The sequence below is a fragment of the Penaeus monodon genome, chromosome 43 (assembly GCF_015228065.2).
Source record: "Penaeus monodon isolate SGIC_2016 chromosome 43, NSTDA_Pmon_1, whole genome shotgun sequence".
Classification (NCBI taxonomy): domain Eukaryota; kingdom Metazoa; phylum Arthropoda; class Malacostraca; order Decapoda; family Penaeidae; genus Penaeus; species Penaeus monodon.
In genome coordinates this window covers 2,873,524-2,888,029 of record NC_051428.1, presented here as the reverse complement: position 1 = coordinate 2,888,029, position 14,506 = coordinate 2,873,524, and the positions used below count along the sequence as shown (strand labels likewise).

The 14,506-nt window shown below is 49.3% G+C and overlaps 1 protein-coding gene across 1 annotated transcript in view; it reads right to left on the bottom strand.

The window, feature by feature from the left end:
• LOC119568074 (homeobox protein homothorax-like) overlaps positions 1-14,506 on the bottom strand; it is a 195,680-nt gene that overhangs the window by 79,748 nt on the left and 101,426 nt on the right. The gene's annotated exons all lie outside the window — the stretch shown is intronic.

The following is a 14,506-nucleotide window of genomic DNA, read 5'->3' as shown; positions in this document are numbered from 1 at the left end:
GGAGGCATTGGAATCTCGTTAACGATCGCTATATCGGGGTTCCGTGTGTCTTTCCCTGTTCTTTCGGAGTTCCCTCCCCTTCCCCCCTTACCTCTAGCCCCCCCTCCCCCTTCCCCCCTTACCTCTAGCCCCCCCTCCCCCTTCCCCTTCCCCTTCCTCTTCTCCACTTCCCCGACTGATGCGCTACAAAGTATTTTCGACTCTCTGGACAGCCTGCAATAAGAGCTAATCTCCCTGGCATCCGAGAGACCCTTCCTTCCCTCCCTCCCTCCCCTCGTCCCCCTCTGCATCCTTCCCCCTCTCCCCTTCCCCCCACCAATCTCCCCCTCCTCTTCGGACTCCCTTTGAGACATCACTCCTTCCCTTCCCTCTCCCCCCCCCACCAATCTCCCCCTCCCCCTCAGGCTCCCTTTGAGACATCACTCCTTCCCCTCCCTCCCCCCCCCCCCCCTCTCCTCGCCCCCCCCCCCCCCATTTCAGCCTCCCTTTGAGACACGCCCGATGCTGCTTCTCCAACCCGACGTGTTTCGAGCGCGTCCGACGTCCGTGCGCGCGTGCGAGAGCGCAGGTGCGACGTCGATGACAGCTGCAGTTACGGACGACGCTCGGGAAAGCCTCCTACACCCCCCCCCCCCACACACACACACTTCTCCTCCTCCCCCGTCGGAGCGACATTCCGTCGGCCCAATTATAGGTGACAGTTGACATTATTCAAGTTTTTTTTTAATCATTATTTCTTCCACCGTTTTTTTTTTTTTTTTTTTTTTTTTTGTTATTATCTCTCTCTCTCTCTCTCTTTCTCCCTCGCGAGCCGGGAATGCAGAGCACGTGGCGACCATAATGAAGATGGCATAACTCTGCGCTTCCCGCTGGCTGCATCCATCATCACTATCATCACCATCACTATTATCATCATCATCACTATCACCATCTTCACTATTATCATTATCATAATGCACCGACGCCAACAAGAAAACAGAATGATAATGACGAATCTCCGAAGAATCTTGACTCCTTATCACCATCAGTGGAATGAGGGAGAGAGGAGAGGGAAGGGGAGAATGATAAAGAGTCAGATAAAGGGAGAGAAAAAAAAAAAAAAAACATCCGGAAAAAGAGAGAAGAGAAGAGAGAGAGAGAGAGAGAGAGAGAGAGAGAGAGAGAGAGAGAGAGAGAGAGAGAGAGAGAGAGAGAGAGAGAGAGAGAGACGAACAGATAAAGACAGACAAAAAGAGAGCAGATAAAGACAGATAGATAGACGATAGACAGAGACAGCGAGGGCGCGCGCAACGATCTGATTAACTCCCCAAACGTCCGTCTCATTTAGGGGAGGGGAGGGGGGGTAGAGGGGTGAAGGGGGGGTTCCCGCCGCCGGAACGACTTTGCAAACCGTTTCAAACAAACAGTGCGAATCTTGCCTGGTGATTGGCCGGATTAGAAGAGATTGGGAAAGATCAGGGACCGAGGGAGAGGAGGAGGGAGGAGAGAGAGGAGGGAGGAGAGAGAGGAAGGAGGAGGGAGGAGAGAGAGGAGGGAGAGAAGGGAGGAGGGGGAGGAAGGAGAGGAGAGCAGGGGGGGGGCAGGCGGTTTGGGCGAAAGGGATGATTTGTTAATAGATTAAGTAAAAGGAGGAGAGGAGGAAGAGGAGGTGGAAGGAGGGGAAAGAGAAGGGGGGAAAGGGAAGGACGATGAGGTGAAAGGATCATCCACCTCCCAACCTCATCCACCTATGCAGCTTCCACCCTCATCCACCTCTTAATCATGAGCGAATCTCCCAGACAGACAAACCCAACACTAACACTCCACATAAAACAGGCCGGGCAAACGGTAGGCAGAATAAACCATGAAGGAACGACAGTAATTGTCTTGGAGGAAGAAATACGCAAGTGTACCTCCTTTCCCCCCCCCCTCCTCCCCTCCCCCCTACCCCCCTTTCTCACGTTGACAAGGAGTGGGTAGGGAGGGGGGGTGGGGGGAGGGGAAGGAGAGGAGGGAGAGGAGAGGAGGGAGAGGAGGGAGGGGGGAGGAGGGGGGAGGGGTGGAGTGAGAAGAGGAGGTGGAGAGATAAAAGAGGAAAACAGAAAAAAAATATCACTGCAATGGCAGCGCAGACTAACCATCATAACAATGCCATTACAACAATTATCATTTGACCCACTCTTAATAATCTTCACGCTCTAAAATAATAATAATAAAATAATAATAATAATAATAATAATAATAAACAGCCTCCTACCCACGATGGGAAATCCAACATTACGAAAGCGGGGGCCCCCTACCACCTATCACCCCCTCCCCTCCCCTCCCCTCCCCTCCCCTCCCCCCCCTCCCCTCCCCTCCCCTCCCCTCCCCCTCTCCCTCCTCCTCGGGCCCCGCAATCAGAAGTTAGGAGTTATTTACGCCAATCAGAACACGGGTGTTATTTACAGGACGCGCAGGAGGCCGAACGAGCGATTACCACTCCTTAATTTCTCATCAAAACTGGGCAATTTAGCCGGTCGGTCTGTCGGTCCGTCGGTCGGTCGGCCTTTTCCTGCGCGGGCATGTCGATCAAAGGCGTCTTTTGAGCAGTTGGAGCTCGGAAACTGAATATCCCCTTCGGCCCGAGAGGGACACCCTGGGGATCTCTCTCGCTCTCTCTCTCGCTCTCTCTCTCGCTCTCTCTCTCGCTCTCTCTCTCTCTCTCTCTCTCTCTCTCTCTCTCTCTCTCTCTCTCTCTCTCTTGCTCTTTCTTTTTCTTTCGCTCTTGCTCTCTCTCTCTCTCTCTCTCTCTCTCTCTCTCTCTCTCTCTCTCTCTCTCTCTCTCTCTCTCTCTCTCTCTCTCTCTCTTGCTCTTTTTCTTTCGCTCTTGCTCTTTCTCTTTCTTTCTTTCTCTCTTGCTCTCTGCTTTTCTTTCTCTATTGCTCTCTTTTTTCTCTATTGCTCTTTCTTAATCTATCTCTCTTTTTCTTTTTCGATTTATGTCGCTCTTGTTCTCGCTTTTTTTCTTCTTATATCTGTTTTTGGTTGTTTTCTTTTCTCAGTCTCAGTAACTCTCAGTAACTCTCTCTCTTCTTCTCTCTCTCTCTCTCTCTCTCTCTCTCTCTCTCTCTCTCTCTCTCTCTCTCTCTCTCTCTAAGGTCTCAGCATCTCCGTTCACACGCAGGAGGAAAAGAAGGGAAGAGGAGACAGAGGGAGGGAGGGAGGGAAGGAGGGGGGGGGGGCAGGTCTTGTATACTACAGAGTCCTTTCGCTGTTCATGGAAAACTATTGCCCACCTAGATGACAACACCGCCTTGCCCCTCCGATGATGCCCGTGACCCTCCACCTGTTCGAACACGTGCTTTTTGGATCAGACTTGGGCTTCGCAAACATCGAAAACCCTACTCGCTCAAAATCATCAAGGACTCAAACGCACCGAGTGCCAGTCGAGGACAACCTCCAGCGGCGATCTCTCCCTCTCCTTCGGTCCTTCGGTCCTTGGGCGTCCGAAATGTGCTCGAGGATCACGCGGCCCAAAGCCAGCGAGAGGCGGACGGTGGTCGCCCAAAACAGCCTATTCATAAGGCAAGTTTCCAGAGTGGAGACACAGGCCTTTGAAAGACGCGCCTTTTATTTTCGTCAAAACATTAGTATCCTCGTTTTCGGTCCCTCCCCCCCTTCCCCTCCCTCTGTCCCCCTACCCCCCCCCCCTCTCTAAACGGTAAGATGGGATCATGAGGGAGAAGCATTGTGAGAGGAATAAAGTAAAATAACTTGTTTTCTCTCTCTCTCCCTCTCTCTTCTCCGTCTCTCACCCTCACTCTCTCTCCCTCTCTCTCTCTCTCTCTCTTTCTCTCGCCTTCTCTCTCTCATTTTCCCTAACATTAATTTGTACAACATACTGATGCAAATATACACGTGTGAACTGTTTTTTATGTGTTTTCATGCATCACAGGTAACGCATTAAATCGGCATATGAAATAATCATTGCTAATATCTAAATATTTTTTTATGTATTTGTCGCTATATACCTATCTGTATCTCTATCTATCTGTATCTCTATCTATCTGTATCTCTATCTATCTGCATCTCTATCTATCTGCATCTCTATCTATCTGTAGCTCTATCTATCTGTAGCTCTATCTATCTGTATCTCTATCTATCTGTATCTCTATCTATCTGTATCTCTATCTATCTGTATCTCTATCTACCTGCACCTCTATCTATCTGCACCTCTATCTATCTTCTCGCCTACTTCTTTATCGATCTGCACCTTTCAGTGACTACCTATATCAGTCCACCTCTTTAATATTATGTATACATAGATGTACATAAATACAACAAACGTTATGTATGCATGTATTTATGTATGTATGAAGTATCTATATGTATAGATGCGTATTTATATGAAAGTGTATGTTTACATAAGTATTATGTATGTATACTGTACGTATGTGTGTATATTTATGTATATGTATATGTATATATACATACATACATACATACACACACACACACACACACACACACACACACACACACACACACACACACACACACACACACACATATATATATATATATATATATATATATATATATATATAATATATATATCAGTCAATCTATCTATCAGTGCATATATGTACGTATCAATATATCTATCAAACTATCTATCTATCTATCTATCAACCTATCTATCTATCTACCCTCCGAAGGCCCGAATCCCCGCCGCCCCACTTCGAGCCGCGCTCCCATTTGAATATCCTCCCCCCCCTCCCCCTCTCCCTCTCCCTCTCCCCCACACCCCCTCTCCCTCTCCCTCTCCCCCCCCTCCCCCTCTCCCTCTCCCTCTCCCCCACACCCCCTCTCCCTCTCCCTCCCGCGCGTGTGCTTGCCAGATGTCGTAGCTTCGTCGTTCGTGGCACCGGCGAAAGAAAGGAGAGAGAGAGAGAGAGAGAGAGAGAGAGAGAGAGAGAGAGAGAGAGAGAGAGAGAGAGAGAGAAAGAAAGAAAAAAAAAATGGCAACTATGACCCCGTAAAAAAAAGCGATAAATGATGTTTCTGATGACGGCGATGGCGACGACTGCAGGAAAAGATGGGGGAAAATACGAAGATGACGATGACGAGTAACGATGATGATGACGATGACGAGTAACGATGATGATGACGATGACGAGTAACGATGATGATGACGATGACGAGTAACGATGATGATGACGATGACGAGTAACGATGATGATGACGATGACACGAGTAAAAACGATGATGATGACGATGACGAGTAACGATGATGATGACGAGTGACGAGTAACGATGATGATGACGATGACGAGTAACGATGATGATGACGATGACGAGTAACGATGATGATGACGATGACGAGTAACGATGATGATGACGATGACGAGTAACGATGATGATGACGATGACGAGTAACGATGATGATGACGATGACGAGTAACGATGATGATGACGATGACGAGTAACGATGATGATGACGATGACGAGTAACGATGATGATGACGATGACGAGTAACGATGATGATGACGATGACGAGTAACGATGATGATGACGATGACGACGGGAAAAAAATGAGAGAAAAATACGCCGAAGATGACTACATACAAATAACGACGCTGATGCTGTGGACGACTTAAAATGACATCCATGACGACGACGACTATAAACAACCGCAGAAGTCAGTCACGACCCTTACCACCTCCGTCGCCCAATTTTCCCAAGGGATCGACACGCCGGGAGGGGGAGGGGGAGGGGAGGGAAAGAGAGCAGGAAGGGGGAGGTATGGTAAGGGAAAGCATGGGGGGAGGGGAGGGGAGGGGAGGGGAGGGAAGAGGAAAGGAAGAGAAGGTAAAAGGAAAGGGAGGGTCTGGTAGGGGGGAGGGGGAGAAGGGGGGAAGGGAAGAGTCCCCTGGAAAACTTCAGAGAACAGTAGACGGGGAGGGGAGGATGGAGGGTAGGGGGAGGGAGGGGGAGGAGGGGAAAGGAGGAGGGAAAGAAGGAGGATGGAAGGTAAGCATAAACGAGAGGAACAAGGAGCCATTTACCCTGAGCCTTCCCTTCACCCCCCCCCCCCCCAACGTGTGCCAAAATTCCTACAGGATGAAGGGAGGAATAAACGCCATAGAAATACCTCAATTCCCTCGCTACCTCTTCGCCAGGGCTACGAACACGGGGAGGAGCTCGCTCTTGCCCTCAACGCCACGACCCCTAAAGCATGCACGAAACGAAGGCCCGCCAGAGTAAATCAAGGCAGATCGTCAATCCCAAATAGACAGCGGTAGAGGGGAGACAATTTCTCTCTTTCTCTCTTTCTCTCTCTCTCTCTCTCTCTCTCTCTCTCTCTCTCTCTCTCTCTCTCTCTCTCTCTCTCTCTCTCTCTCTCTCTCTCTCTCTCTCACTCTCTTCCCCCCCCCCAATACTTGCAAATTAAGGAGGGGTTATTGTGAGAGCAGTTCACTACACGTTTTAACGCTGATCGCTTCAGCAATTACGTTTCTCATTAATAATATATTACCTTCATCAAGCATTCATCTCGCCTAATCTTCCCCCTGGCATTAGACTGGGGCAAATTGGAGTGTCCAAACTTCATCTGACCTAAACAAAGGCACTTTGGACCCTTCCGTGGACGAGAGAGAGAGAGAGAGAGAGAGAGAGAGAGAGAGAGAGAGAGAGAGAGAGAGAGAGAGAGAGAGAGAGAGAGAGAGAGAGAGAGAGAGAGCGAGAGGAAAGAGAAAGCGAGAAAAGAGGGAGAGAGAGAAGAGGATTGGAGAGAAGAGAGAGCGAGAGAGAAAAGAGATACAAAAAGAGAGAGAGAAGAAAAAAATCGACGCACGGGCTCAAAGAGTGTCAGGAACCGAGTATCAGCCTCCCGATTATACTAATCAGCGGCCGCCAAACTCAAAATTTGACTTTCATTATGTATGGCTAATTACACTGATCAGCAGGAGTTTTGCTTGTGTCCGGCGGGTGCGTCGAAGGTCATGCAGAAGGCAAATAAAATTTTCTGCCCGGCTGTCGAAGTCAAAAATAAAAAGGGGTTTCATGCATGTACGCTCGCAGGCGCACTCGCACACGCACACGCACACGCACACGCACACGCACACGCCACAGTCCCTATGCTCCTAACAGCGGCTTTGAACCACGGGGGGGGGGGGGGTAAAAAAGTCGAAATAATCCTATAAACATATGAAGAGAAAGCAAACACTTATACACTCATTTCCACCTTCCTCCCCCCCCCTCCCATCCCCATCCCTCCCTTGCCCTATCCCCCTCTCCTCGTGTCTCTCTCCCTCTCTCCCTCTCTCCCTCTCTCTCTCTCTCTCTCTCTCTCTCTCTCTCTCTCTCTCTCTCTCTCTCTCTCTCTCTCTCTCTCTCTCTCTCTCTCTCTCTCTCTCTCTCCCTCCCTCCCTCCGACAGTGGGTTACCCCGTGCGCCCACCTCCCATTGAGGGCCCATTCCAGCCACCCAACCAAAGCCCTGAATAGGTAAGCGAAGCGCCCCTAACGAGCCCTATTTACCAGGGCGTAGGGCAGGTAAGGGCCATCAGTAGGGAGGCTTTGTCAAGGGGGCAGCAGCCAGCAGTGACGCTAGGGGGGGGGGAGGGGAGGAGGAGTGGGGGAAAGGGAGTACAGTATGCCTTCCCCTCCCCTTCCCCTACCCCTCACCACCCCCCATTCCAGGCAGGAAAAGCTCCCACCTTCTACCCCCTCCCCCTCCCTCCCTCCCTCCCTCTCTTCCCCCCCGCGGAGCCTGTCACTCATGCCTAGCTCAAAAACACCCTCTCCCCCCTATCCTCCTCCCCTCCCCTCCCCTCCCATCCCTGTCTGCCCCTCACACCTCCTCCCTCTCCCTCCCTCCCCCTCCCCACCCCACCCAAGACGGGCCCACCACCACACACTACAAATTATATAGGCAAGTTAACGACACGAAATATATACCATAATGCTCTGATAGGCCTACTTTCCTCATTCTTCTGAGGCAAGATCTTGACTTTGTGTGGCCCAACAGTCGCCTCCCGCTGCGCACCCAAGCATTATGGGGGTGAGGGGGGGGGAGAGGACAAGCAAAACAGAAAAAGAAGGGAAGAGAAGAGCAAGAGACCAAGTATAGGGGGAGAGAGAGAGAGAGAGAGAGAGAGAGAGAGAGAGAGAGAGAGAGAGGGAGAGAGAGAGAGGAGAGGAGAGGAGAGAGAGAGGGAGAGAGAGAGAGGGAGAGAGAGAGAGGGAGAGAGAGAGAGGGAGAGAGAGAGAGGGAGAGGAGAGAGAGGGAGAGAGAGAGAGGGAGAGAAACAAACAAACAAAGAAGACAAGAAAAAGAGAAAGAAAGAAAGAAAAAGAAAGAAACAAAAAAGAAAGAGAAAGAGAAAGAGAGAGAGAGGGGGGGTACTGATTTCCAATTTACAATTCCTTCACTCACAATCGTGTACTCACCAACGACCAGAAGCTTATGGACCGCCTCGTAACAAGGACAGGGTTTTACTTACCTGAAAAGAGAGAGAATAAAATCGTTAGTTATTATTGCATTGCCATATTTGGATATCTATTATCATGCAGTCACCTTATCAATATCATTATCATAATTACCAAAACTGCCACTTTTATTTTAGGGTTTGTGTGTGTGTGTGTGTGTGTGTGTGTGTGTGTGTGTGTGTGTGTGTGTGTGTGTGTGTGTGTGTGTGTGTGTGTGTGTGTGTGTGTGTGTGAGAGAGAGAGAGAGAGGAGAGAGAGAGAGAGAGAGAGAGAGAGAGAGAGAGAGAGAGAGAGAGAGAGAGAGAGAGAGAGAGAGAGAATTGTTGTGAATGTGTGTCTCTCCACGTGCATGTTTTCACTACCATACCCATTCCTGCATATATGCATATATGTATGTATGTATATGCATGTATATATATATATATATATATATATATATATATATATATATATATATATATATATATATACATATACATATACACCATAACCCACACAAACCATTACCCTTGATATACCGCTCGCCCGAGATAACACTTTTGTCAGGTATGACTGTGTCTTTCACACACTTGTGTCCACTGATACAAGTATTAAAAAAAAGGTATGATGATCAGAGTCCACCACAGATAAAGCCCATTCCCTAGGCCTATTGGGGGTATCACCTGAGCCTATATAAGGCCTACTCTGTCCCAAAGAATCTTGGTGATTGCGTCACTTCTCCTTTCACTTCTGGTTGTATTATTTGCGTATTTAAGTATTCAATTAATGTGTATTCACAGGTGGCATAGACTACGAGCCATACAACTATTGTTACAAACTGGGTTTTTTATACGCTGTATCATACAATAAGCGGTCGTTATCGCTGTACTATACACTAAGTGGTTGTCTCCGCTGTCTCATATAAATGATCGTTACACTCGCATCATACAATAAGTGGTCGTCACAGCTGCGTGATACAGTAAGTGACTGCCACTACTGTATAATACAAGTGGTCGTCACTACTGTATAATACAAGTGGTCGTCAATACTGCATCACACACTTCGCAGTCGTAGCTACTGTATCATACAATAAGTGGTGTGTAATGTATTTCGAGCGACATGGCCCGGTCCTGCACGCGCCACTTCCAAGCTTAGGGAAGAGCGCCCTTGTACATTATACACGTCGAGTCATAAAACTTTTAAATGGATTTACTTGGTGAAAGGTCTCTAAAACACGGCAAACCCCCCCCCCCCCAGCACCCACCCCATCCCCATCCTACCGCCTCCTTCATCTTCCTCCTCTTCATCTTTCTCTCCTTCTCTTCCGTCATCCTGCTCTCCTCGGTCTCATGTCATCCCCTTCCCTCTCTCTCGCCCCCCCCCCTCATCCTCCTTTTTCTTCAACTCTCTATTCCCCTCTCTCTTCCCCTCATCCTCCTCTTCTTCACCTCTATTCCCCTCTCCCAATCTTCCTCCAATCCTCCCTCTCCCAATCTTCCTCCAATCCTCCCTCTCCCAATCTTCCTCCAATCCTCCCTCTCCCAATCTTCCACCAATCCTCCCTCTCTTTCCATCCTCCTCCTCCCACCTCCTCTTCACCCCCTCCCCCCCACCACCAAACCCCTCTCGCGTAAACCTCAATCTCGGTCTAACGATATCGCTACCAATGGCTCGATTTTTACTCTCTTATCGGGTAGGTAAAGTAGAGATAAGATAAGCTTAGTGATAACAGGCCGGGGGTTTTCTGCACCCTTCATTGTGTGTGGAGAGGGAGAGAGGGAGAGGGAGGGAGAGAGGGAGAGGGAGGGAGAGAGGGAGCGGGAGGGAGAGAGGGAGGGAAAGAGTGAGAGGGAGGGAGAGAGAAGGAAAGAGAGAGGAGGGAGGGAGGGAGGGAGGAAGGAAAGAGAGAGAGGGAGAGGGAAGGAGAGAGAGAGAGAGAGAGAGAGAGAGAGAGGGAGAGAGAAATAAGACAGCGAAAGAGAAAGAGAACGAGTAAGAGAGAGAGAGAGAGAGAGAGAGAGAGAGAGACCGAGAAAAAAAGGACTTCCCACAAGAGAACGAGACCCAATCCGAACCGTTACATCCACCACCTCGCCCGTAAACCGAAACGAACGCACAACCAACTGTAGTAAAACCGAAGAAGTGACCTGCGTATCCGAAAAAGTCACCTCTCCCCCCCTCTCCACCTCGCTCCCCCCCCTCTCTCTCTACCTCTCCCCCTCTCCCTCTCCCTCTTCCCCCTTCAAAAACACGACCAAAGCACCCTCCCCCTCCTTCTCCTCCCCCTCCACCCCTTCCCTTGGTCTGGTTGGGACATACCACATGCTAGAGGGAGGGAGAGGGGAGAAGTGGAGAGGGGAGGGGGGAGAGGGAAGGGAAGAGGAGAGGGGGGAGGAAGGAAGAGGAAAATGAAGGAGAGAGAAGAGAAGAGAGGAATTAGGAGAGTGAGGGAGTGGAGAGGAGGAGGAGGAGGAGGAGGAGGAGGAGGAGGAGGAGGAGGAGGAGGAGGAGGAGGAGGAGGAGGAGGAGGAGGTGAAGGAGGAAGAAGAAGAAGAGGAGGAGGAGGAGGGCAAAGAGCAAACGGGCAGGGAAGGCCCATACAGGCTCGCAATAAAACAATTCATTACGCGCCACTTAATTAGCAAGAGCGTCCAAGGGATCCGGACAAACCAACATCCCGTCCGGTAATTTGGCCGGCGACATATTCGCGATAATCGTACTGTGATTGGTGCGATCGCTGTGTGGGACTCGCTCGCTCTCTCTCGCTCTCGCTCTCTCTCGCTCTTTCTTTCTCTCTGTCTCTGTTTCGTGTCTCTCTCTGTCTCTCTGTTTCTGTTTCGTCTCTCCTCTCTCTCTCTCTCTCTCTCTCTCTCTCTCTCTCTCTCTCTCTCTCTCTCTCTCTCTCTCTCTCCAATCATCAAAATTATCAATGCTAGTAATCGACGTTGATCCACATGGGGGAGGGGGTATGGGAAGAGGGGGGGGGTCAGTATACGAGTAATAACCATCACTTAACAGTGACGAGTTACCGTGAATCGTCAGATGATATAGCGCTGGCATGACACCATGATAGATATACAGACTGATAGATAGACCGATGAATAGATGGATGTGGTGCATTGTGGCGTTCTGTGGCTAATGCTTACAGCGCTTTCAGTACTGATTGATGGTTAGGAGGAGTTCATTGACGTTTTTAATTCGATATTCTGACGAGCACGAAGGTAATAAAATGTGGATTTTCTCTATCTTTTTTTCTCTTTCTTTTTTTTTAGGGGTCACTGTCATTCCATGGTCATACTCATCCACTCATTCAGGAAATGCCACTGGATTATTCATCGGTCTTTCGCCGGAGTAAAAGCTGACAAAGTGTCATTCATATCTGCTCTTCAAACAAGCACTCCACTTTACCTCCTCAATTTGATTTGAGGTTTGGAAGCGGGAAAGGCAAGTGGCTGCCAGGAAGGAAAAAAATAAATAAAATTTCCTTGTATATGTTACAGTGAGCGAGTGAGTGAGTATAAAGTGAGAATGAGTGAGAGAGTGAATATGGGTGTGCACGCGCGTGCGCGCGTCTGTGTGCGTGTGTTTACAATTCTCCTCACCAGCACTTTTTTGTTTACTTCACTCTTGCCCATTACCTGTGTTTGTTTACAGCTAGCCTTCCCGCTACTTGTGTTTGTTTACAGCTCTTTACCTGCAATCTTTGTTTGTTTGTCATTGTCCCACAGCCCGCACATTACCAGCGCGTGTTTAAATCTCGCACCTTCACCGTTTGTTTACAGCCACAAGAAACTGTGTTACTCGCTGGGAGGAAGCTCGCCTCGGGAAACCTGTCACGTTATTTAGCAAGGATGCTTCTGTACAAACATCTACGCGTACATACTCACCCCCTTTCTCACACACGCAACGAATTATACATCGCTGTGCCGAATCAGATTCTTGTTGTAGTGCTGTTTATATCTATATCTATCTGCCTGTCTATACAAATATCCATCTGTCTATTTAATTGTCTCTATCTATCCATCTATCCATTTATTGCACTTCTCCCTCCCTGCCTGTAATCTTCCGATATCAAGAAATGATGAATATCTGATACCAAGGCAGGTGAAGGTTGTATCTAGTACGCTTATTCGATGGTCAACCTCCCTCTCTCTTTCTCTTTCTGTTTATATATCTCTCTCTTTTTCTCTCCTCCCCTCTCCCTCCCTCCACACACTCTCTCTCTCTCTCTCTGTCTCTGTCTCTGTCTCTGTCTCTCTCTCTCTCTCTCTCTCTCTCTCTCTCTCTCTCTCTCTCTCTCTCTCTCTCTCTCTCTCTCCTCTCTCTCTCTCTCTCTCACCTGGTACATGTCACACCTAGTATTGCCTGACCAGCCGGAGGGTACCCGTGCCCGACACCTGTGGTAATGAGCTGGTATTTATGATGGGGATTCGGGGACTGCCCTGCCCCGTCGCCTCTCCAAACCCCGGGGAGACATACCGAACACTTGTCGGTCTGTCACGTTCCATTAACTCGGAATCGCAAGGAGAATGAGGGAAATGATTGCCAATATCGCCGACGGGATGTGGTGAAATGAGATCGAGCGTCGGGTGTCGGTTGCCATCAAGTCTGATCTTAGCGGCGTGTCGGCGAGGTGGACCGGACGAGTTTCAATGAGCAGGTTCGAAGGCCTGGTAAGGACTAAAATACGGTGGTGGGGTGGTTTGTTGATGCGGGTGTGGGTATATGCAAACAAACGTGCGCGTTACAAACGACTCAAACGTTTGCGTGTATACTCAGACATGCAGACAGACACAGACACACACGCGCGCGCGCGCACACACACACACACACACACACACACACACACACACACACACACACACACACACACACACACACACACACACACACAAATCCCAAACGGCGCGTGGGGTAGAGTGGGTGGTGGTAGTGGTCGGGGGGGGGGGGGGAGTCCAGGTATAGGCCTCTGCGATCGGCCTACCCATAACTACAAATGTTTCCAATTAGCAATTAGCATACGTTAACGAGGGTACGCTGATGAAATTTGCGAAAAGTGGACTTAGCATGGTGCGGTGGGGAGGGGGGGAGAGGGGAGGGGAGGGGTGAAGGGAAGGAGGGTGGGAGAGGTATTTGTACATTTGCTTGTTTATTTGTTTCGTGTCCCTGGCTCACCGCTGTCGAGATGATGCTTGTAAAAGGTGAATGTTTTGTTTTTCTATATGCATATATAATATATCTTTACGTTCTAATCAGATGAGGTAAAGGTCATTAATTCCTTCAGACCGTGTCGATAATCCACGGTTAAAATAATAATGTGATCCTACCATAACACGCTGAAGATAGTAACTACTATAACAATAACAATGATAAAGGCAATAATACGATAAGAATTAGAATAGCTAAAACATCAATAATAAAAGGTAAAATTACGATAAAAATGAGAATAGCAAAAAAACAAAAAAAATAACAGCAATAATACGATAAAGAGATGAAAATAGCCGAAACACCACCGATAATAATAATTCAAAACAGAGAAAATACGGACGTTATGCGGACTTGCGAAGCAGAGGCCGCAGTTGGGTCCAGCAGTGCCATGCAGCAGAGAACCCAGCACAGCGGTGACAGACAGCGGAGAGTGATAAGAGGCAGCGGAGAACCCAGCAGGCCCCAGAGTGACAGGCAGCGGAGAACCCAGCAGGTCCCAGCAGTGACAGGCAGCGGAGAACCCAGCAGGCCCCAGCAGTAGCAGCCTTGGGCACGCAGGCGGCGAAGGTGGTAGCCTGCTTCGCCCGCTCCGCCTGCTTCGCCAGCGAGAGGTTCATTAGCGGAGTATTGTTCCAGCAGAGGCCTGGCGGAGCGCACCGCCCTGCACCGCCTTTCGTATTCTAATTAGCCGTCCCTACAGGCCCCCGTGTGTCCACCCTGCAGCCCACGCCCGTAAGGTCCACTCTCCCATACCCGCCCGTAAGGAATACCCACCTTAGGGCCCGCAGTTCATAAGGTCCACCTCGGGCGATATTCATTCTTACAACACTTGGCAGTGGTCAGTTTACAGTGTTGCAAAGTCAAC